The following is a 27,614-nucleotide window of genomic DNA, read 5'->3' as shown; positions in this document are numbered from 1 at the left end:
ATTCTCTATAATATACACAGTGACTGCTATTCTCTATAATATACACAGGGACTTCTATTATCTATAATAAACACAGTGACTGCTATTATCTATAATCTACACAGTGACTGCTATTATCTATAATATACACACGGACTGCTATTATCTATAATATACAGAGGGACTGCTATTATCTATAATATACACAGGGACTGCTATTCTCTATAATATACACAGTGACTGCTATTCTCTATAATATACAGAGGGACTGCTATTCTCTATAATATACACAGGGACTGCTATTGTCTATAATATACACAGGGACTGCTATTATCTATAATATACACAGTGACTGCTATTATCTATAATATACACAGGGACTGCTATTCTCTATAATATACACCGGGACTGCTATTATCTATAATATACACAGTGACTGCTATTATCTATAATATGCACAGGGACTGCTATTCTCTATAATATACACCGGGACTGCTATTATCTATAATATACACAGTGACTGCTATTCTCTATAATATACACAGGGACTGCTATTCTCTATAATATACACCGGGACTGCTATTATCTATAATATACACAGTGACTGCTATTCTCTATAATATACACAGGGACTGCTATTCTCTATAATATACACAGTGACTGCTATTCTCTATAATATACACAGGGACTGCTATTATCTATAATATACACAGGGACTGCTATTATCTATAATATACACAGTGACTGCTATTATCTATAATATACACAGGGACTGCTATTCTCTATAATATACACCGGGACTGCTATTATCTATAATATACACAGTGACTGCTATTCTCTATAATATACACAGGGACTGCTATTCTCTATAATATACACAGGGACTGCTATTCTCTATAATATACACAGTGACTGCTATTATCTATAATATACACAGTGACTGCTATTCTCTATAATATACACAGTGACTGCTATTCTCTATAATATACACAGGGACTGCTATTATCTATAATAAACACAGTGACTGCTATTATCTATAATCTACACAGTGACTGCTATTCTCTATATTATACACAGTGACTGCTATTCTCTATAATATACACAGGGACTGCTATTATCTATAATATACAGAGGGACTGCTATTATCTATAATATACACAGGGACTGCTATTCTCTATAATATACACAGTGACTGCTATTCTCTATAATATACAGAGGGACTGCTATTCTCTATAATATACACAGGGACTGCTATTCTCTATAATATACACAGGGACTGCTATTATCTATAATATACACAGGGACTGCTATTATCTATAATATACACAGGGACTGCTATTCTCTATAATATACACCGGGACTGCTATTATCTATAATATACACAGTGACTGCTATTCTCTATAATATACACAGGGACTGCTATTCTCTATAATATACACAGGGACTGCTATTCTCTATAATATACACAGTGACTGCTATTCTCTATAATATACACAGGGACTGCTATTCTCTATAATATACACAGTGACTGCTATTCTCTATAATATACAGAGGGACTGCTATTCTCTATAATATACACCGGGACTGCTATTATCTATAATATACACAGTGACTGCTATTCTCTATAATATACACAGGGACTGCTATTCTCTATAATATACACAGTGACTGCTATTCTCTATAATATACACATGGACTGCTATTCTCTATAATATACACAGGGACTGCTATTCTCTATAATATACACAGGGACTGCTATTCTCTATAATATACACAGGGACTGTTATTCTCTATAATATACACAGGGACTGCTATTATCTATAATAAACACAGTGACTGCTATTCTCTATAATATACACAGGGACTGCTATTCTCTATAATATACACAGTGACTGCTATTATCTATAATATACACAGGGACTGCTATTCTCTATAATATACACCGGGACTGCTATTATCTATAATATACACAGGGACTGCTATTATCTATAATATACAAAGGGACTGCTATTATCTATAATAAACACAGTGACTGCTATTATCTATAATATACACAGGGACTGCTATTCTCTATAATATACACAGTGACTGCTATTCTCTATAACATACACAGTGACTGCTATTATCTATAATATACACAGGGACTGCTATTCTCTATAATATACACAGTGACTGCTATTATCTATAATATACAGAGGGACTGCTATTATCTATAATAAACACAGTGACTGCTATTATCTATAATATACACAGGGACTGCTATTCTCTATAATATACACAGTGACTGCTATTATCTATAATATACAAAGGGACTGCTATTATCTATAATAAACACAGTGACTGCTATTATCTATAATATACAAAGGGACTGCTATTATCTATAATAAACACAGTGACTGCTATTATCTATAATATACAGAGGGACTGCTGTTATCTATAATATACAAAGGGACTGCTATTATCTATAATAAACACAGTGACTGCTATTATCTATAATATACACAGGGACTGCTATTCTCTATAATATACACAGTGACTGCTATTCTCTATAACATACACAGTGACTGCTATTATCTATAATATACACAGGGACTGCTATTCTCTATAATATACACAGTGACTGCTATTATCTATAATATACAGAGGGACTGCTATTCTCTATAATATACACAGTGACTGCTATTCTCTATAATATACACAGGGACTGCTATTCTCTATAATATACACAGGGACTGCTATTATCTATAATATACAGAGGGACAGCTATTCTCTATAATATACACAGTGACTGCTATTCTCTATAATATACACAGGGACTGCTATTATCTATAATATACAGAGGGACTGCTATTATCTATAATATACACAGGGACTGCTATTCTCTATAATATACACAGTGACTGCTATTCTCTATAATATACAGAGGGACTGCTATTCTCTATAATATACACAGGGACTGCTATTCTCTATAATATACACAGTGACTGCTATTCTCTATAATATACACAGAGACTGTTATTATCTATAATATACACAGTGACTGCTATTCTCTATAATATACACAGAGACTGCTATTCTCTATAATATACACAGGGACTGCTATTATCTATAATATACACAGGGACTGCTATTATCTATAATATACACAGGGACTGCTATTATCTATAATATACAGAGGGACTGCTATTATCTATAATATACACAGTGACTGCTATTCTCTATAATATACACAGTGACTGCTATTATCTATAATATACAGAGGGACTGCTATTATCTATAATATACACAGGGACTGCTATTCTCTATAATATACACAGGGACTGCTATTATCTATAATATACACAGTGACTGCTATTCACTATAATATACAGAGGGACTGCTATTATCTATAATATACACAGGGACTGCTATTCTCTATAATATACACAGGGACTGCTATTCTCTATAATATACACAGGGACTGCTATTCTCTATAATATACACAGAGACTGTTATTATCTATAATATACACAGTGACTGCTATTCTCTATAATATACACAGTGACTGCTATTCTCTATAATATACACAGGGACTGCTATTCTCTATAATATACACAGGGACTGCTATTCTCTATAATATACACAGGGACTGCTATTCTCTATAATATACACAGGGACTGCTATTCTCTATAATATACACAGAGACTGTTATTATCTATAATATACACAGTGACTGCTATTCTCTATAATATACACAGAGACTGCTATTCTCTATAATATACACAGGGACTGCTATTCTCTATAATATACACAGTGACTGCTATTCTCTATAATATACACAGGGACTGCTATTCTCTATAATATACACAGGGACAACTATTCTCTATAATATACAGAGGGACTGCTATTATCTATAATATACAGAGGGACTGCTATTATCTCTAATATACACAGGGACTGCTATTCTCTATAATATACACAGGGACAACTATTCTCTATAATATACACAGGGACTGCTATTATCTATAATATACAGAGGGACTGCTATTATCTATAATATACACAGTGACTGTTATTCTCTATAATATACACAGGGACTGCTATTCTCTATAATATACACAGGGACTGCTATTCTCTATAATATACACAGTGACTGCTATTCTCTATAATATACACAGGGACTGCTATTATCTATAATATACAGAGGGACTGCTATTATCTATAATATACACAGTGACTGTTATTCTCTATAATATACACAGGGACTGCTATTCTCTATAATATACACAGTGACTGTTATTCTCTATAATATACACAGGGACTGCTATTCTCTATAATATACACAGTGACTGCTATTCTCTATAATATACAAAGGGACTGCTATTATCTATAATATACAGAGGGACTGCTATTATCTATAATATACACAGTGACTGTTATTCTCTATAATATACACAGGGACAACTATTCTCTATAATATACACAGGGACTGCTATTATCTATAATATACAGAGGGACTGCTATTATCTATAATATACACAGGGACAACTATTCTCTATAATATACACAGTGACTGCTATTATCTATAATATACACAGTGACTGTTATTCTCTATAATATACACAGGGACAACTATTCTCTATAATATACACAGTGACTGCTATTATCTATAATATACACAGTGACTGTTATTCTCTATAATATACACAGGGACAACTATTCTCTATAATATACACAGGGACTGCTATTATCTATAATATACACAGTGACTGTTATTCTCTATAATATACACAGGGACAACTATTCTCTATAATATACACAGTGACTGCTATTATCTATAATATACACCGTGACTGTTATTCTCTATAATATACACAGGGACAACTATTCTCTATAATATACACAGGGACTGCTATTATCTATAATATACAGAGGGACTGCTATTATCTATAATATACACAGTGACTGCTATTCTCTATAATATACACAGGGACTGCTATTCTCTATAATATACACAGGGACTGCTATTCTCTATAATATACACAGTGACTGCTATTATCTATAATATACACAGGGACTGCTATTATCTATAATATACAGAGGGACTGCAATTATCTATAATATACACAGGGACTGCTATTCTCTATAATATACACAGGGACTGCTATTCTCTATAATATACACAGGGACTGCTATTATCTATAATATACACAGGGGCTGCTATTCTCTATAATATGCACAGTGACTGCTATTCTCTATAATATACACAGGGACTGCTATTCTCTATAATATACACAGTGACTGCTATTCTCTATAATATACACAATGACTGCTATTATCTATAATATACACAGGGACTGCTATTCTCTATAATATACACAATGACTGCTATTATCTATAATATACACAGTGACTGCTATTCTCTATAATATTCAGAGGGACTGCTATTATCTATAATATACACAGGGACTGCTATTCTCTATAATATACACAGTGACTGCTATTCTCTATAATATACACAGGGACTGCTATTCTCTATAATATACACAGTGACTGCTATTATCTATAATATACACAGGGACTGCTATTCTCTATAATATACACAGTGACTGCTATTCTCTATAATATACACAGTGACTGCTATTCTCTATAATATACACAGGGACTGCTATTCTCTATAATATACACAGTGACTGCTATTCTCTATAATATACAGAGGGACTGCTATTATCTATAATATACACAGGGACTGCTATTCTCTATAATATACACAGTGACTGCTATTATCTATAATATACACAGGGACTGCTATTCTCTATAATATACACAGTGACTGCTATTCTCTATAATATACACAGGGACTGCTATTATCTTTAATAAACACAGTGACTGCTATTCTCTATAATATACAGAGGGACTGCTATTATCTATAATATACACAGGGACTGCTATTCTCTATAATATACACAGGGACTGCTATTCTCTATAATATACACAGTGACTGCTATTATCTATAATATACAGAGGGACTGCAATTATCTATAATATACACAGGGACTGCTATTCTCTATAATATACACAGGGACTGCTATTCTCTATAATATACACAGGGACTGCTATTATCTATAATATACACAGGGACTGCTATTATCTATAATATACACAGGGACTGCTATTCTCTATAATATACACAGGGACTGCTATTCTCTATAATATACACAGGGACTGCTATTCTCTATAATATACACAGGGACTGCTATTATCTATAATATACACAGGGACTGCTATTCTCTATAATATACACAGGGACTGCTATTCTCTATAATATACACAGGGACTGCTATTATCTATAATATACACAGGGACTGCTATTATCTATAATATACACAGGGACTGCTATTCTCTATAATATACACAATGACTGCTATTATCTATAATATACACAGGGGCTGCTATTTACTAGAATATATACAGGGACTGCTATTCTCTATAATATACACAGGGACTGCTATTCTCTATAATATACACAGAGACTGCTATTCTCTATAATATACACAGGGACTGCTATTCTCTATAATATACACAGGGACTGCTATTCTCTATAATATACACAGGGACTGCTGTTCTCTATAATATACACAGTGACTGCTATTCTCTATAATATACACAGTGACTGCTATTCTCTATAATATACACAGGGACTGCTATTCTCTATAATATACACAGGGACTGCTATTCTCTATAATATACACAATGACTGCTATTATCTATAATATACACAGGGGCTGCTATTCTCTATAATATATACAGGGACTGCTATTCTCTATAATATACACAATGACTGCTATTATCTATAATATACACAGGGGCTGCTATTTACTAGAATATATACAGGGACTGCTATTCTCTATAATATACACAGGGACTGCTATTCTCTATAATATACACAGGGACTGCTATTCTCTACAATATACACAGTGACTGCTATTATCTATAATATACACAGGGACTGCTTTTCTCTATAATATACACAGGGGCTGCTATTCTCTATAATATACAGAGGGACTGCTTTTCTCTTTAATATACACAGTGACTGCTATTCTCTATAATATACACAGTGACTGCTATTATCTATAATATACACAGGGACTGCTATTCTCTATAATATACACAGGGGCTGCTATTCTCTATAATATGCACAGGGACTGCTTTTCTCTTTAATATACACATTGACGGCTATTCTCTATAATATACACATTGACAGCTATTATCTATAATATACACAGGGACTGCTATTCTCTATAATATACACAGGGGCTGCTGTTCTCTATAATATGCACAGGGACTGCTATTCTCTATAATATACACAGGGACTGCTATTCTCTATAATATACACAGGGACTGCTATTCTCTATAATATACACAGTGACTGCTATTATCTATAATATACACAGGGACTGCTATTCTCTATAATATACACAGGGGCTGCTATTCTCTATAATATGCACAGGGACTGCTATTCTCTATAATATACACAGGGACTGCTATTCTCTATAATATACACAGGGACTGCTGTTCTCTATAATATACACAGTGACTGCTATTATCTATAATATACACAGGGACTGCTATTCTCTATAATATACACAGGGGCTGCTATTCTCTATAATATGCACAGGGACTGCTATTCTCTATAATATACACAGTGACTGCTATTATCTATAATATACACAGGGGCTGCTATTCTCTATAATATGCACAGGGACTGCTATTCTCTATAATATACACAGGGACTGCTATTATCTATAATATACACAGGGACTGCTATTCTCTATAATATACACAGGGACTGCTGTTCTCTATAATATACACAGGGACTGCTATTCTCTATAATATACACATTGACAGCTATTATCTATAATATACACAGGGACTGCTATTCTCTATAATATACACTGGGACTGCTATTCTCTATAATATACACAGGGACTGCTATTCTCTATAATATACACATTGACAGCTATTATCTATAATATACACAGGGACTGCTATTCTCTATAATATACACAGGGACTGCTATTCTCTATAATATACACAGGGACTGTTATTCTCTATAATATACACATTGACAGCTATTATCTATAATATACACAGGGACTGCTATTCTCTATAATATACACAGGGGCTGCTATTGTCTATAATATACACAGGGACTGCTATTATCTATAATATACACAGTGACTGTTATTCTCTATAATATACACAGGGACTGCTGTTCTCTATAATATAAACAGGGACTGCTTTTCTCTTTAATCTACACATTGACGGCTATTCTCTATAATATACACAGGGACTGCTATTCTCTATAATATACACAGGGACTGCTATTATCTATAATATACACAGTGACTGCTATTCTCTATAATATACACATTGACAGCTATTATCTATAATATGCACAGGGACTGCTATTCTCTATAATATACACAGGGACTGCTATTCTCTATAATATACACATTGACAGCTATTATCTATAATATGCACAGGGACTGCTATTCTCTATAATATACACAGGGACTGCTATTCTCTATAATATACACATTGACAGCTATTATCTATAATATGCACAGGGACTGCTATTATCTATAATATACACAGGGACTGCTATTCTCGATAATATACACAGGGACTGCTATTCTCTATAATATACACAGGGACTGCTATTCTCTATAATATACACAGGGACTGCTATTCTCTATAATATACACAGGGACTGCTATTCTCTATAATATACACAGTGACTGTTATTATCTATAATATACACAGGGACTGCTATTCTCTATAATATAAACAGGGACTGCTATTATCTATAATATACACAGGGACTGCTATTCTCTATAATATACACTGGGACTGCTATTCTCTATAATATACACAGGGACTGCTATTCTCTATAATATACACATTGACAGCTATTATCTATAATATGCACAGGGACTGCTATTCTCTGTAATATACACAGGGACTGCTATTCTCTATAATATACACAGGGACTGCTATTCTCTATAATATACACAGGGACTGCTATTCTCTATAATATACACATTGACAGCTATTATCTATAATATGCACAGGGACTGCTATTCTCTATAATATACACAGTGACTGCTATTCTCTATAATATAAACAGGGACTGCTTTTCTCTTTAATATACACAGGGACTGCTATTCTCTATAATATACACTGGGACTGCTATTCTCTATAATATACACAGGGACTGCTATTCTCTATAATATACACAGGGACTGCTATTCTCTATAATATACACAGGGACTGCTATTCTCTATAATATACACATTGACAGCTATTATCTATAATATGCACAGGGACTGCTATTCTCTATAATATACACTGGGACTGCTATTCTCTATAATATACACAGGGACTGCTATTCTCTATAATATACACAGGGACTGCTATTCTCTATAATATACACATTAACAGCTATTATCTATAATATGCACAGGGACTGCTATTCTCTATAATATACACAGGGACTGCTATTCTCTATAATATACACAGGGACTGCTATTCTCTATAATATAAACAGGGACTGCTTTTCTCTTTAATATACACAGCAACTGCTATTCTCTATAATATACACAGTGACTGCTATTCTCTATAATATACACAGGGACTGCTATTCTCTATAATATAAACAGGGACTGCTTTTCTCTTTAATATACACAGGGACTGCTATTCTCTATAATATACACAGTGACCGCTATTATCTATAATATACACAGGGACTGCTATTCTCTATAATATACACAGTGACTGCTATTCTCTATAATATACACAGGGACTGCTATTCTCTATAATATACACAGTGACTGCTATTCTCTATAATATACACAGGGACTGCTGTTCTCTATAATATACACAGTGACTGCTATTATCTATAATATACACAGGGACTGCTATTCTCTATAATATACACAGGGACTGCTATTCTCTATAATATCTACAGGGACTGCTATTCTCTATAATATACACAGGGACTGCTATTCTCTATAATATACACAGGGACTGCTATTATCTATAATATACACAGGGACTGCTATTATCTATTATATACACAGGGACTGCTATTATCTATAATATACACAGGGACTGCTATTATCTATAATATACACAGTGACTGCTATTCTCTATTATATACACAGGGACTGCTATTCTCTATAATATACACAGGGGCTGCTATTATCTATAATATACACAGGGACTGCTATTCTCTATAATATACACAGTGACTGCTATTCTCCATAATATACACAGTGACTGCTATTCTCTATAATATACACAATGACTGCTATTATCTATAATATACACAGGGACTGCTATTATCTATAATATACACAGTGACTGCTATTCTCTATAATATACACAGTGACTGCTATTCTCTATAATATACACAGTGACTGCTATTCTCTATAATATACACAATGACTGCTATTCTCTATAATATACACAGGGACTGCTATTATCTATAATATACACAGGGACTGCTATTATCTATAATATACACAGGGACTGCTATTCTCTATAATATACACAATGACTGCTATTATCTATAATATACACAGGGACTGCTATTATCTATAATATACACAGTGACTGTTATTCTCTATAATATACACAATGACTGCTATTCTCTATAATATACACAGTGACTGCTATTCTCTATAATATACACAATGACTGCTATTATCTATAATATACACAGGGACTGCTATTCTCTATAATATACACAATGACTGCTATTATCTATAATATACACAGGGGCTGCTATTCTCTATAATATACACAGGGACTGCTATTCTCTATAATATACACAGGGACTGCTATTCTCTATAATATACACAGGGACTGCTATTCTCTATAATATACACAGGGACTGCTATTCTCTATAATATACACAATGACTGCTATTATCTATAATATACACAGGGGCTGCTATTCTCTATAATATACACAGGGACTGCTATTCTCTATAATATACACAATGACTGCTATTATCTATAATATACACAGGGGCTGCTATTCTCTATAATATACACAGGGACTGCTATTCTCTATAATATACACAGGGACTGCTATTATCTATAATATACACAGGGACAACTATTCTCTATAATATACACAGGGACTGCTATTCTCTATAATATACACAGAGACTGCTATTCTCTATAATATACACAGGGACTGCTATTCTCTATAATATACACTGGGACTGCTATTCTCTATAATATACACAGGGACTGCTGTTCTCTATAATATACACAGTGACTGCTATTCTCTATAATATACACAGTGACTGCTATTCTCTATAATATACACAGGGACTGCTATTCTCTATAATATACACAGGGACTGCTATTCTCTATAATATACACAATGACTGCTATTATCTATAATATACACAGGGGCTGCTATTCTCTATAATATATACAGGGACTGCTATTCTCTATAATATACACAATGACTGCTATTATCTATAATATACACAGGGGCTGCTATTTACTAGAATATATACAGGGACTGCTATTCTCTATAATATACACAGGGACTGCTATTCTCTATAATATACACAGTGACGGCTATTCTCTATAATATACACAGGGACTGCTATTATCTATAATATACACAGGGACTGCTATTATCTATAATATACACAGTGACTGCTATTATCTATAATATACACAATGACTGCTATTATCTATAATATACACAGGGACTGCTATTCTCTATAATATACACAATGACTGCTATTATCTATAATATATACAGGGACTGCTATTCTCTATAATATACACAGTGACTGCTATTCTCTATAATATACACAATGACTGCTATTATCTATAATATACACAGGGACTGCTATTCTCTATAATATACACAATGACTGCTATTATCTATAATATACACAGGGGCTGCTATTTACTAGAATATATACAGGGACTGCTATTCTCTATAATATACACAGGGGTTGCTATTCTCTATAATATACACAGGCACTGCTATTCTCTATAATATACACAGTGACTGCTATTCTCTATAATATACAGAGGGACTGCTATTATCTATAATATACACAGGGACTGCTATTCTCTATAATATACACAGTGACTGCTATTCTCTATAATATACACAGGGACTGCTATTCTCTATAATATACACAGTGACTGCTATTATCTATAATATACACAGGGACTGCTATTCTCTATAATATACACAGTGACTGCTATTCTCTATAATATACACAGGGACTGCTATTCTCTATAATATACACAGTGACTGCTATTCTCTATAATATACAGAGGGACTGATATTATCTATAATATACACAGGGGCTGCTATTCTCTATAATATACACAGGGACTGCTATTCTCTATAATATACACAGGGACTGCTATTATCTATAATATACACAGGGACAACTATTCTCTATAATATACACAGGGACTGCTATTCTCTATAATATACACAGAGACTGCTATTCTCTATAATATACACAGGGACTGCTATTCTCTATAATATACACAGGGACTGCTATTCTCTATAATATACACAGGGACTGCTGTTCTCTATAATATACACAGTGACTGCTATTCTCTATAATATACACAGTGACTGCTATTCTCTATAATATACACAGGGACTGCTATTCTCTATAATATACACAGGGACTGCTATTCTCTATAATATACACAATGACTGCTATTATCTATAATATACACAGGGGCTGCTATTCTCTATAATATATACAGGGACTGCTATTCTCTATAATATACACAATGACTGCTATTATCTATAATATACACAGGGGCTGATATTTACTAGAATATATACAGGGACTGCTATTCTCTATAATATACACAGGGACTGCTATTCTCTATAATATACACAGTGACGGCTATTCTCTATAATATACACAGGGACTGCTATTATCTATAATATACACAGGGACTGCTATTATCTATAATATACACAGTGACTGCTATTATCTATAATATACACAATGACTGCTATTATCTATAATATACACAGGGACTGCTATTCTCTATAATATACACAATGACTGCTATTCTCTATAATATATACAGGGACTGCTATTCTCTATAATATACACAGTGACTGCTATTCTCTATAATATACACAATGACTGCTATTATCTATAATATACACAGGGACTGCTATTCTCTATAATATACACAATGACTGCTATTATCTATAATATACACAGGGGCTGCTATTTACTAGAATATATACAGGGACTGCTATTCTCTATAATATACACAGGGGTTGCTATTCTCTATAATATACACAGGCACTGCTATTCTCTATAATATACACAGTGACTGCTATTCTCTATAATATACAGAGGGACTGCTATTATCTATAATATACACAGGGACTGCTATTCTCTATAATATACACAGTGACTGCTATTCTCTATAATATACACAGGGACTGCTATTCTCTATAATATACACAGTGACTGCTATTATCTATAATATACACAGGGACTGCTATTCTCTATAATATACACAGTGACTGCTATTCTCTATAATATACACAGGGACTGCTATTCTCTATAATATACACAGTGACTGCTATTCTCTATAATATACAGAGGGACTGATATTATCTATAATATACACAGGGACTGCTATTCTCTATAATATACACAGGGACTGCTATTATCTATAATATACACAGGGACTGCTATTCTCTATAATATACACAGTGACTGCTATTCTCTATAATATACACAGGGACTGCTATTATCTATAATAAACACAGTGACTGCTATTCTCTATAATATACAGAGGGACTGCTATTATCTATAATATACACAGGGACTGCTATTCTCTATAATATACACAGGGACTGCTATTCTCTATAATATACACAGGGACTGCTATTATCTATAATATACAGAGGGACTGCAATTATCTATAATATACACAGGGACTGCTATTCTCTATAATATACACAGGGACTGCTATTCTCTATAATATACACAGGGACTGCTATTATCTATAATATACACAGGGACTGCTATTATCTATAATATACACAGGGACTGCTATTCTCTATAATATACACAGGGACTGCTATTCTCTATAATATACACAGGGACTGCTATTCTCTATAATATACACAGGGACTGCTATTATCTATAATATACACAGGGACTGCTATTCTCTATAATATACACAGGGACTGCTATTCTCTATAATATACACAGGGACTGCTATTATCTATAATATACACAGGGACTGCTATTATCTATAATATACGCAGGGACTGCTATTCTCTATAATATACACAATGACTGCTATTATCTATAATATACACAGGGGCTGCTATTTACTAGAATATATACAGGGACTGCTATTCTCTATAATATACACAGGGACTGCTATTCTCTATAATATACACAGAGACTGCTATTCTCTATAATATACACAGGGACTGCTATTCTCTATAATATACACAGGGACTGCTATTCTCTATAATATACACAGGGACTGCTGTTCTCTATAATATACACAGTGACTGCTATTCTCTATAATATACACAGTGACTGCTATTCTCTATAATATACACAGGGACTGCTATTCTCTATAATATACACAGGGACTGCTATTCTCTATAATATACACAATGACTGCTATTATCTATAATATACACAGGGGCTGCTATTCTCTATAATATATACAGGGACTGCTATTCTCTATAATATACACAATGACTGCTATTATCTATAATATACACAGGGGCTGCTATTTACTAGAATATATACAGGGACTGCTATTCTCTATAATATACACAGGGACTGCTATTCTCTATAATATACACAGGGACTGCTATTCTCTACAATATACACAGTGACTGCTATTATCTATAATATACACAGGGACTGCTTTTCTCTATAATATACACAGGGGCTGCTATTCTCTATAATATACAGAGGGACTGCTTTTCTCTTTAATATACACAGTGACTGCTATTCTCTATAATATACACAGTGACTGCTATTATCTATAATATACACAGGGACTGCTATTCTCTATAATATACACAGGGGCTGCTATTCTCTATAATATGCACAGGGACTGCTTTTCTCTTTAATATACACATTGACGGCTATTCTCTATAATATACACATTGACAGCTATTATCTATAATATACACAGGGACTGCTATTCTCTATAATATACACAGGGGCTGCTATTCTCTATAATATGCACAGGGACTGCTATTCTCTATAATATACACAGGGACTGCTATTCTCTATAATATACACAGGGACTGCTATTCTCTATAATATACACAGTGACTGCTATTATCTATAATATACACAGGGACTGCTATTCTCTATAATATACACAGGGGCTGCTATTCTCTATAATATGCACAGGGACTGCTATTCTCTATAATATACACAGGGACTGCTATTCTCTATAATATACACAGGGACTGCTGTGCTCTATAATATACACAGTGACTGCTATTATCTATAATATACACAGGGACTGCTATTCTCTATAATATACACAGGGGCTGCTATTCTCTATAATATGCACAGGGACTGCTATTCTCTATAATATACACAGTGACTGCTATTATCTATAATATACACAGGGACTGCTATTCTCTATAATATACACAGGGACTGCTATTATCTATAATATACACAGGGGCTGCTATTCTCTATATTATGCACAGGGACTGCTATTCTCTATAATATACACAGGGACTGCTATTATCTATAATATACACAGGGACTGCTATTCTCTATAATATACACAGGGACTGCTGTTCTCTATAATATACACAGGGACTGCTATTCTCTATAATATACACATTGACAGCTATTATCTATAATATACACAGGGACTGCTATTCTCTATAATATACACTGGGACTGCTATTCTCTATAATATACACAGGGACTGCTATTCTCTATAATATACACATTGACAGCTATTATCTATAATATACACAGGGACTGCTATTCTCTATAATATACACAGGGACTGCTATTCTCTATAATATACACAGGGACTGTTATTCTCTATAATATACACATTGACAGCTATTATCTATAATATACACAGGGACTGCTATTCTCTATAATATACACAGGGGCTGCTATTGTCTATAATATACACAGGGACTGCTATTATCTATAATATACAAAGTGACTGTTATTCTCTATAATATACACAGGGACTGCTGTTCTCTATAATATAAACAGGGACTGCTTTTCTCTTTAATCTACACATTGACGGCTATTCTCTATTATATACACAGGGACTGCTATTCTCTATAATATACACAGGGACTGCTATTCTCTATAATATACACAGGGACTGCTATTATCTATAATATACACAGTGACTGCTATTCTCTATAATATACACATTGACAGCTATTATCTATAATATGCACAGGGACTGCTATTCTCTATAATATACACAGGGACTGCTATTCTCTATAATATACACATTGACAGCTATTATCTATAATATGCACAGGGACTGCTATTCTCTATAATATACACAGGGACTGCTATTCTCTATAATATACACATTGACAGCTGTTATCTATAATATGCACAGGGACTGCTATTATCTATAATATACACAGGGACTGCTATTCTCGATAATATACACAGGGACTGCTATTCTCTATAATATACACAGGGACTGCTATTCTCTATAATATACACAGGGACTGCTATTCTCTATAATATACACAGGGACTGCTATTCTCTATAATATACACAGTGACTGTTATTATCTATAATATACACAGGGACTGCTATTCTCTATAATATAAACAGGGACTGCTATTATCTATAATATACACAGGGACTGCTATTCTCTATAATATACACTGGGACTGCTATTCTCTATAATATACACAGGGACTGCTATTCTCTATAATATACACATTGACAGCTATTATCTATAATATGCACAGGGACTGCTATTCTCTATAATATACACAGGGACTGCTATTCTCTATAATATACACAGGGACTGCTATTCTCTATAATATACACATTGACAGCTATTATCTATAATATGCACAGGGACTGCTATTCTCTATAATATACACAGGGACTGCTATTCTCTATAATATAAACAGGGACTGCTTTTCTCTTTAATATACACAGGGACTGCTATTCTCTATAATATACACTGGGACTGCTATTCTCTATAATATACACAGGGACTGCTATTCTCTATAATATACACAGGGACTGCTATTCTCTATAATATACACAGGGACTGCTATTCTCTATAATATACACATTGACAGCTATTATCTATAATATGCACAGGGACTGCTATTCTCTATAATATACACTGGGACTGCTATTCTCTATAATATACACAGGGACTGCTATTCTCTATAATATACACAGGGACTGCTATTCTCTATAATATACACATTGACAGCTATTATCTATAATATGCACAGGGACTGCTATTCTCTATAATATACACAGGGACTGCTATTCTCTATAATATACACAGGGACTGCTATTCTCTATAATATAAACAGGGACTGCTTTTCTCTTTAATATACACAGGGACTGCTATTCTCTATAATATACACAGTGACTGCTATTCTCTATAATATACACAGGGACTGCTATTCTCTATAATATAAACAGGGACTGCTTTTCTCTTTAATATACACAGGGACTGCTATTCTCTATAATATACACAGTGACCGCTATTATCTATAATATACACAGGGACTGCTATTCTCTATAATATACACAGTGACTGCTATTCTCTATAATATACACAGGGACTGCTATTCTCTATAATATACACAGTGACTGCTATTCTCTATAATATACACAGGGACTGCTGTTCTCTATAATATACACAGTGACTGCTATTATCTATAATATACACAGGGACTGCTATTCTCTATAATATACACAGGGACGGCTATTCTCTATAATATCTACAGGGACTGCTATTCTCTATAATATACACAGGGACTGCTATTCTCTATAATATACACAGGGACTGCTATTATCTATAATATACACAGGGACTGCTATTATCTATTATATACACAGGGACTGCTATTATCTATAATATACACAGGGACTGCTATTATCTATAATATACACAGTGACTGCTATTCTCTATTATATACACAGGGACTGCTATTCTCTATAATATACACAGGGGCTGCTATTATCTATAATATACACAGGACTGCTATTCTCTATAATATACACAGTGACTGCTATTCTCTATAATATACACAGTGACTGCTATTCTCTATAATATACACAATGACTGCTATTATCTATAATATACACAGGGACTGCTATTATCTATAATATACACAGTGACTGCTATTCTCTATAATATACACAGTGACTGCTATTCTCTATAATATACACAGTGACTGCTATTCTCTATAATATACACAATGACTGCTATTCTCTATAATATACACAGGGACTGCTATTATCTATAATATACACAGGGACTGCTATTATCTATAATATACACAGGGACTGCTATTCTCTATAATATACACAATGACTGCTATTATCTATAATATACACAGGGGACTGCTATTATCTATAATATACACAGTGACTGTTATTCTCTATAATATACACAATGACTGCTATTCTCTATAATATACACAGTGACTGCTATTCTCTATAATATACACAATGACTGCTATTATCTATAATATACACAGGGACTGCTATTCTCTATAATATACACAATGACTGCTATTATCTATAATATACACAGGGGCTGCTATTCTCTATAATATACACAGGGACTGCTATTCTCTATAATATACACAGGGACTGCTATTCCTCTATAATATACACAGGACTGCTATTCTCTATAATATACACAGGGACTGCTATTCTCTATAATATACACAATGACTGCTATTATCTATAATATACACAGGGGCTGCTATTCTCTATAATATACACAGGGACTGCTATTCTCTATAATATACACAATGACTGCTATTATCTATAATATACACAGGGGCTGCTATTCTCTATAATATACACAGGACTGCTATTCTCTATAATATACACAGGGACTGCTATTATCTATAATATACACAGGGACAACTATTCTCTATAATATACACAGGGACTGCTATTCTCTATAATATACACAGAGACTGCTATTCTCTATAATATACACAGGGACTGCTATTCTCTATAATATACACAGGGACTGCTATTCTCTATAATATACACAGGGACTGCTGTTCTCTATAATATACACAGTGACTGCTATTCTCTATAATATACACAGTGACTGCTATTCTCTATAATATACACAGGGACTGCTATTCTCTATAATATACACAGGGACTGCTATTCTCTATAATATACACAATGACTGCTATTATCTATAATATACACAGGGGCTGCTATTCTCTATAATATATACAGGGACTGCTATTCTCTATAATATACACAATGACTGCTATTATCTATAATATACACAGGGGCTGCTATTTACTAGAATATATACAGGGACTGCTATTCTCTATAATATACACAGGGACTGCTATTCTCTATAATATACACAGTGACGGCTATTCTCTATAATATACACAGGGACTGCTATTATCTATAATATACACAGGGACTGCTATTATCTATAATATACACAGTGACTGCTATTATCTATAATATACACAATGACTGCTATTATCTATAATATACACAGGGACTGCTATTCTCTATAATATACACAATGACTGCTATTCTCTATAATATATACAGGGACTGCTATTCTCTATAATATACACAGTGACTGCTATTCTCTATAATATACACAATGACTGCTATTACCTATAATATACACAGGGACTGCTATTCTCTATAATATACACAATGACTGCTATTATCTATAATATACACAGGGGCTGCTATTTACTAGAATATATACAGGGACTGCTATTCTCTATAATATACACAGGGGTTGCTATTCTCTATAATATACACAGGACTGCTATTCTCTATAATATACACAGGGACTGCTATTCTCTATAATATACACAGGGACTGCTATTCTCTATAATATACACAGTGACTGCTATTCTCTATAATATACACAGGGACTGCTATTCTCTATAATATACACAGGGACTGCTATTCTCTATAATGTACACAGGGACTGCTATTCTCTATAATATACACAGTGACTGCTATTCTCTATAATATACACAGGGACTGCTATTCTCTATAATATACACAGGGACTGCTATTCTCTATAATATACACAGGGACTGCTATTCTCTATAATATACACAGGGACTGCTATTCTCTATAATATACACAGTGACTGCTATTATCTATAATATACACAGGGACTGCTTTTCTCTATAATATACACAGGGACTGCTATTCTCTATAATATACACAGTGACTGCTATTCTCTATAATATACACAGGGACTGCTATTCTCTATAATATACACAGGGACTGCTATTCTCTATAATATACACAGGGACTGCTATTCTCTATAATATACACAGTGACTGCTATTATCTATAATATACACAGGGACTGCTTTTCTCTATAATATACACAGGGGCTGCTATTCTCTATAATATACAGAGGGACTGCTTTTCTCTTTAATATACACAGTGACTGCTATTCTCTATAATATACACAGTGACTGCTATTCTCTATAATATACACAGGGACTGCTATTCTCTATAATATACACAGGGACTGCTATTCTCTATAATATACACAGGGACTGCTTTTCTCTTTAATATACACAGGGACTGCTATTCTCAATAATATACACATTGACAGCTATTATCTATAATATACACAGGGACTGCCATTCTCTATAATATACACAGGGACTGCTATTATCTATAATATGCACAGGGACTGCTTTTCTCTTTAATATACACAGGGACTGCTATTCTCAATAATATACACATTGACAGCTATTATCTATAATATACACATTGACAGCTATTATCTATAATATACACAGGGACTGCCATTCTCTATAATATGCACAGGGACTGCTTTTCTCTTTAATATACACAGGGACTGCTATTCTCAATAATATACACATTGACAGCTATTATCTATAATATACACAGGGACTGCCATTCTCTATAATATACACAGGGACTGCTATTATCTAAAATATACACAGGGACTGCTATTCTCTATAATATACACAGGGACTGCTATTCGCTATAATATACACATTGACTGCTATTCTCTATAATATACACAGGGACTGCTATTATCTATAATATACACAGGACTGCTAATCTCTATAATATACACAGGGACTGCTATTCTCTATAATATACACAGGGACTGCTATTCTCTATAATATACACAGTGACTACTATTCTCTATAATATACACAGGGACTGCTATTCTCTATAATATACACAGGGGCTGCTATACTCTATAATATACAGAGGGACTGCTTTTCTCTTTAATATACACAGTGACTGCTATTCTCTATAATATACACAGTGACTGCTATTATCTATAATATACACAGGGACTGCTATTCTCTATAATATACACAGGGGCTGCTATTCTCTATAATATACACAGGGACTGTTATTCTCTATAATATACACAGGGGCTGCTATTCTCTATAATATACACAGGGACTGCTATTCTCTATAATATACACAGGGACTGCTATTCTCTATAATATACACAGGGGCTGCTATACTTTATAATATACAGAGGGACTGCTTTTCTCTTTTATATACACAGTGACTGCTATTCTCTATAATATACACAGTGACTGCTATTATCTATAATATACACAGGGACTGCTATTCTCTATAATATACACAGGGGCTGCTATTGTCTATAATATACACAGGGACTGCTTTTCTCTTTAATATGCACAGGGACTGCTATTCTCTATAATATACACAGGGACTGCTTTTCTCTTAATATACACAGGGACTGCTATTCTCTATAATATACACAGGGACTGCTATTCTCTAGTATATACACAGGGACTGCTATTCTCTATAATATACACAGTGACTGCTATTCTCTATAATATACAGAGTGACTGCTATTCTCTATAATATACACAGGGACTGCTATTATCTATTATCTACACAGGGACTGCTATTATCTATAATATACAGAGGGACTGCTATTCTCTATAATATACACAGTGACTGCTATTCTCTATAATATACACAGTGACTGCTATTCTCTATAATATACACAGGACTGCTATTCTCTATAATATACACCAGTGACTGCTATTCTCTATAATATACACAGGGACTGCTATTCTCTATAATATACACAGTGACTGCTATTCTCTATAATATACACAGTGACTGCTATTCTCTATAATATACACAGGGACTGCTAATCTCTATAATATACACAGGGACTGCTATTCTCTATAATATACACAGTGACTGCTATTCTCTATAATATACACAGGGACTGCTATTCTCTATAATATACACAGTGACTGCTATTCTCTATAATATACACAGGGACTGCTGTTCTCTATAATATACACAGGGACTGCTATTATCTATAATATACACAGTGACTGCTATTCTCTATAATATACACAGGGACTGCTATTCTCTATAATATACACAGTGACTGCTATTATCTATAATATACACAGTGACTGCTATTCTCTATAATATACACAGGGACTGCTATTCTCTATAATATACACAGTGACTGCTATTCTCTATAATATACACAGGGACTGCTATTCTCTATAATATACACAGGGACTGCTATTCTCTATAATATACACAGTGACTGCTATTCTCTATAATATACACAGTGACTGCTATTCTCTATAATATACACAGGGACTGCTATTCTCTATAATATACACAGGGACTGCTATTATCTATAATATACACAGGGACTGCTATTCTCTATAATATACACAGTGACTGCTATTCTCTATAATATACACAGTGACTGCTATTCTCTATAATATACACAGGGACTGCTATTCTCTATAATATACACAGTGACTGCTATTCTCTATAATATACACAGTGACTGCTATTCTCTATAATATACACAGGGGCTGCTATTCTCTATAATATACACAGTGACTGCTATTCTCTATAATATACACAGGGACTGTTATTCTCTATAATATACACAGGGACTGCTATTCTCTATAATATACACAGGGACTGCTATTCTCTATAATATACACAGGGACTGCTATTCTCTATAATATACACAGGGACTGCTATTCTCTATAATATACACAGGGACTGCTATTCTCTATTATATACACAGGGACTGCTATTCTCTATAATATACACAGTGACTGTTATTCTCTATAATATACACAGGGACTGCTATTATCTATAATATACACAGGGACTGCTATTCTCTATAATATACACAGTGACTGCTATTCTCTATAATATACACAGTGACTGCTATTCTCTATAATATACACAGGGAATGCTATTCTCTATAATATACACAGGTACTGCTATTATCTATAATATACACAGGGACTGCTATTCTCTATAATACACACAGGGACTGCTATTCTCTATAATATACACACAGGGACTGCTATTCTCTATAATATACACAGTGACTGCTATTCTCTATAATATACACAGGGACTGCTGTTCTCTATAATATACACAGTGACTGCTATTCTCTATAATATACACATTGACTGCTATTCTCTATAATATACACAGTGACTGCTATTCTCTATAATATACACAGTGACTGCTATTCTCTATAATATACACAGGGACTGCTATTCTCTATAATATACACAGGGACTGCTATTCTCTATAATATACACAGTGACTGCTATTCTCTATAATATACACAGGGACTGCTGTTGTCTATAATTTTTGCAGGGACTGTTCTTCTCTGTCGTGGTCACTGGGGGCTGCTATTCTCTATTAAATATTGCGAGATTGATTGGCGGATCTAATTCACTGACTGATCATTACTTTTCCTGCTCTATTTGATTGATGGTAAAAGTGTATAATATTGAGAAAAACAGGGCTGTGTGGAGGATGGAGGTCTGAAGTAGATGCAGAAAGCTCTGCAGATACTCGGCATGTCTGTCAGAAGGGGTGGAGAGAGGGAAAGTTCGTGCTTCATGTGACATTGATCTGGGCTACCCATTCGTTGCCCTTCTCTGACGCAGGGTGGAGTAGAAATGCTGTTCCCATGTGTCCCTCCCTTAAACAGTTCTCAGCGGGCAGGTTGATGGGATGGGTTCCCTTGACTGGAGACTCCCGCCATACTCGCACGCTGGGACATCCCACGTGTACCACTATTGCCCCTCCCTCCCTCCCCCATCTCCCTGACACTCCAAACACCATTGGACTTATCAGCCATCTCAGAACCCATCAAACCAGAGTGTGAACAGATTTTCCTCGATCACGAGGGACTGCCTAAGAAGGAGGGGCTTGTCTCCAACTGTGTGGATGGTGGGATGAGAAAGAATCTCAAGCGATCTTCAATCCCTTCAGGGTGGGCATTTCGAGGTTGTGCTACTGAGCTGGCATCAGTCACTTTGAATGTGACGGTACCAGGTGGCTGGAACAAAACCCATCTGCTATCACACACGACTTTCAGGAAGAGAAATCTGCCAGCCTGATCCGGTCTGGCCTACATGTTTTTTTTATTCGTTCATAGGATGTGGGCGTCGCTGGCCAAGCCAGAATTTATTGCCCATCCCTAATTGCCCTTGAGAGGGTGCTGGTGAGCTGCCTTCTTGAACCGCTGCAGTCCATGTGGGGTAGGTACACCCAGAGTGCGGTGAGGAAGGGAGTTCCAGGATTTTGACCCAGCGACAGTGAAGGAACGGCCGATATAGTTCCAAGTCAGGATGGTGTGTGACTCGGAGGGGAACTTGCAGGTGGTGGTGTTCCCATGCGTCTGCCGCCCTTGTCCTTCTAGTTGGTAGAGGTCGCGGATTTGGAAGGTGATGTCTGAGGAGCCTTGGTGCATTTCTGTAGTGCATCTTGTAGATGGTACACACTGCTGTCACTGTGCGTCGGTGGTGGAGGGAGTGAATGTTTGTAGATGGGGTGCCAATCAAGCGGGCTGCTTTGTCCTGGATGGTGTCGAGCTTCTTGAGTGTTGTTGGAGCTGCACCCATCCAGGCAAGTGGAGAGTTTTCCATCACACTCCTGACTTGTGCCTTGTAGATGGTGGACAGGCTTTGGGGAGTCAGGAGGTGAGTTACTCACTGCAGAATTCCCAGCCTCTGACCTGCTCTTGTAGCCACGGTATTTATATGGCTGGTCCAGTTCAGTTTCTGGTCAATGGTAACCCCCAGGATGTTGATAGTGGGGGATTCATAGATGGTAATGCCATTGAATGTCAAGGGGAGATGGTTCGATTCTCTCTTGTTGGAGACGGTCATTGCCTGGCATTTGTGTGGCGCGAATGTTACTTGCCACTTATCAGCCCAAGCCTGAATATTGTCCAGGTCTTGCTGCATTTCTACACGGACTGCTTCAGTACCTGAGGAGTCGCGAATGGTGCTGAACACTCCCCAATCCTGAGAAGGCACGCTTGACGGTGTTCTGTCGAAACACCCACGCTTCAGGGTGCAAGGGTGACATTTCCGTCCCATCGAGGATGACCTAACCGTCAGATGCGCCTGACAAGACAGGGAGGGAGGGCAGCAATGATCGAGGGAGAGGTGGAGAGAGAGGGGGTGGGGGGAGAGCGACAGACAGGTAGAGAAGAACAGGGAGCGAGTTGGGGAGGGAGCACATGGGAATTAGACTTCTAATCCTGAGGGGGACGAGGCGACAGCCGCGGGGGTCTGGCTTGGCCGAAAGGCCTCCCACTGAACTTCAGCTTTCTACGTAACTCCAAAGGTCAGGGCAAGAGGTCACGTTGCGAGCCACCTCCCTCTCCAGTTGGGCAATCGCTGCTGCTGGTTTGCCTGTCCTCGGTGGGCCTTCCCAATCCCTTGGGCGCACTCCAGTGGCTAAGGGCGCGAGGACCGCTTGGAGAGGCAATGTCAGCTGATTGTTTTTTCAAACCTGCAGACAAGGGTGGTGCTGTTGTTGTATGGCGTACCGACCTCTACCTTGCAGAAGCTCAACGCCAACTCACAGACACCTCTTCCTACCTCCCTCTGGACCATGACCCCACCACCGAACATCAAGCCACCGTCCAAAGGACTGTCACTGACCTCATCTCCTCTGGAGATCTTCCCTCTACAGCTTCCAACCTCATAGTCCCGCAACCCCGGACAGCCCGCTTCTACCTCCTCCCCAAAATCCACAAACGGGACTGTCCCGGCAGACCCATTGTGTCAGCCTGCTCCTGCCCCACTGAACTTATTTCTTCCTATCTAGACTCTATCTTTCTCCTGCTGGTCCAGTCTCTTCCCACCTACATCCGTGACTCTTCTGACGCCCTACGTCATTTTGACAATTTCCAGTTTCCTGGTCCCAGCCGCCTCCTCTTCACTATGGACGTCCAATCGCTCTGCACCTCCATCCCCCACCAGGACGGTTTGAGGGCTCTCCGCTTCTTCCTGGAACAGAGGCCCAACCAGTCCCCATCCACCAACACCCTCCTCCACCTGGCTGAACTTGTTCTCACATTGAACAACTTCTCCTTCAACTCCACGCACTTCCTTCAAGTAAAAGGTGTCGCTATGGGTCCCCGCATGGTCCTAGTTATGCCTGTCTTTTTGTGGGATATGTCGAGCTTTCTTTGTTCCAGTCCTACTCAGGGCCCCCTCCCCAACTCTTTTTCCGGTACATTGATGACTGTATCGGTGCCGTTTCCTGCCTCCCGCCCCGAACTGGAAAAACTTTATCAACTTTGCTTCCAATTTCCACCCTTCTCTCACCTTTACATGGTCCATCTCTGACACTTCCCTTCCCTTCCTCGACTTCTCTGTCTCCATCTCTGGGGATAGACTGTCTACCAATATCCATTATAAGCCCACCGACTCCCACAGCTACCTCGACTACACTTCTTCACACCCTACCTCCTGTAAGGACTCCATTCCATTCTCCCAGTTTCTCCGTCTCCGACGCATCTGCTCTGATGATGCTACCTTCCATGACGGTGCTTCTGATATGACCTCCTTTTTCCTCAACTGAGGATTTCCCCCCACTGTGGTTGACAGACCCTCAACCGTGTCCGACCCATTCCCCCGCACCTCTACCCTCAGCCCTTCCCCTCCCTCCCAGAACCGTGACGGGGTTCCCCTTGTCCTCACTTTCCACCCCACCAGCCTCCATATCCAAAGGATCATCCTCCGCCATTTCCGCCACCTCCAGCGTGATGCCACTACCAGTCGCATCTTCCCCTCCCTTCCCGTGTCAGCATTCCGAAGGGATCGTTCCCTCCGCGACACCCTGGTCCACTCCTCCATTACCCCCACCACCTCGTCCCCGTCCCATGGCACCTTCCCCTGCAATCGCAGGAGGTGTAATACCTGCCCATTTACCTCCTCTCTCCTCACTATCCAAGGTCCCAAACACTCCTTTCAGGTGAAGCAGCGATTTACTTGTACTTCTTTCAA

The sequence above is a fragment of the Heterodontus francisci genome, unplaced genomic scaffold (genome assembly GCF_036365525.1).
Source record: "Heterodontus francisci isolate sHetFra1 unplaced genomic scaffold, sHetFra1.hap1 HAP1_SCAFFOLD_1290, whole genome shotgun sequence".
Taxonomy (NCBI): Eukaryota; Metazoa; Chordata; class Chondrichthyes; order Heterodontiformes; family Heterodontidae; genus Heterodontus; species Heterodontus francisci.
The sequence above is the reverse complement of the archived record's forward strand: the minus strand, read 5'-3'. Positions refer to the sequence as shown.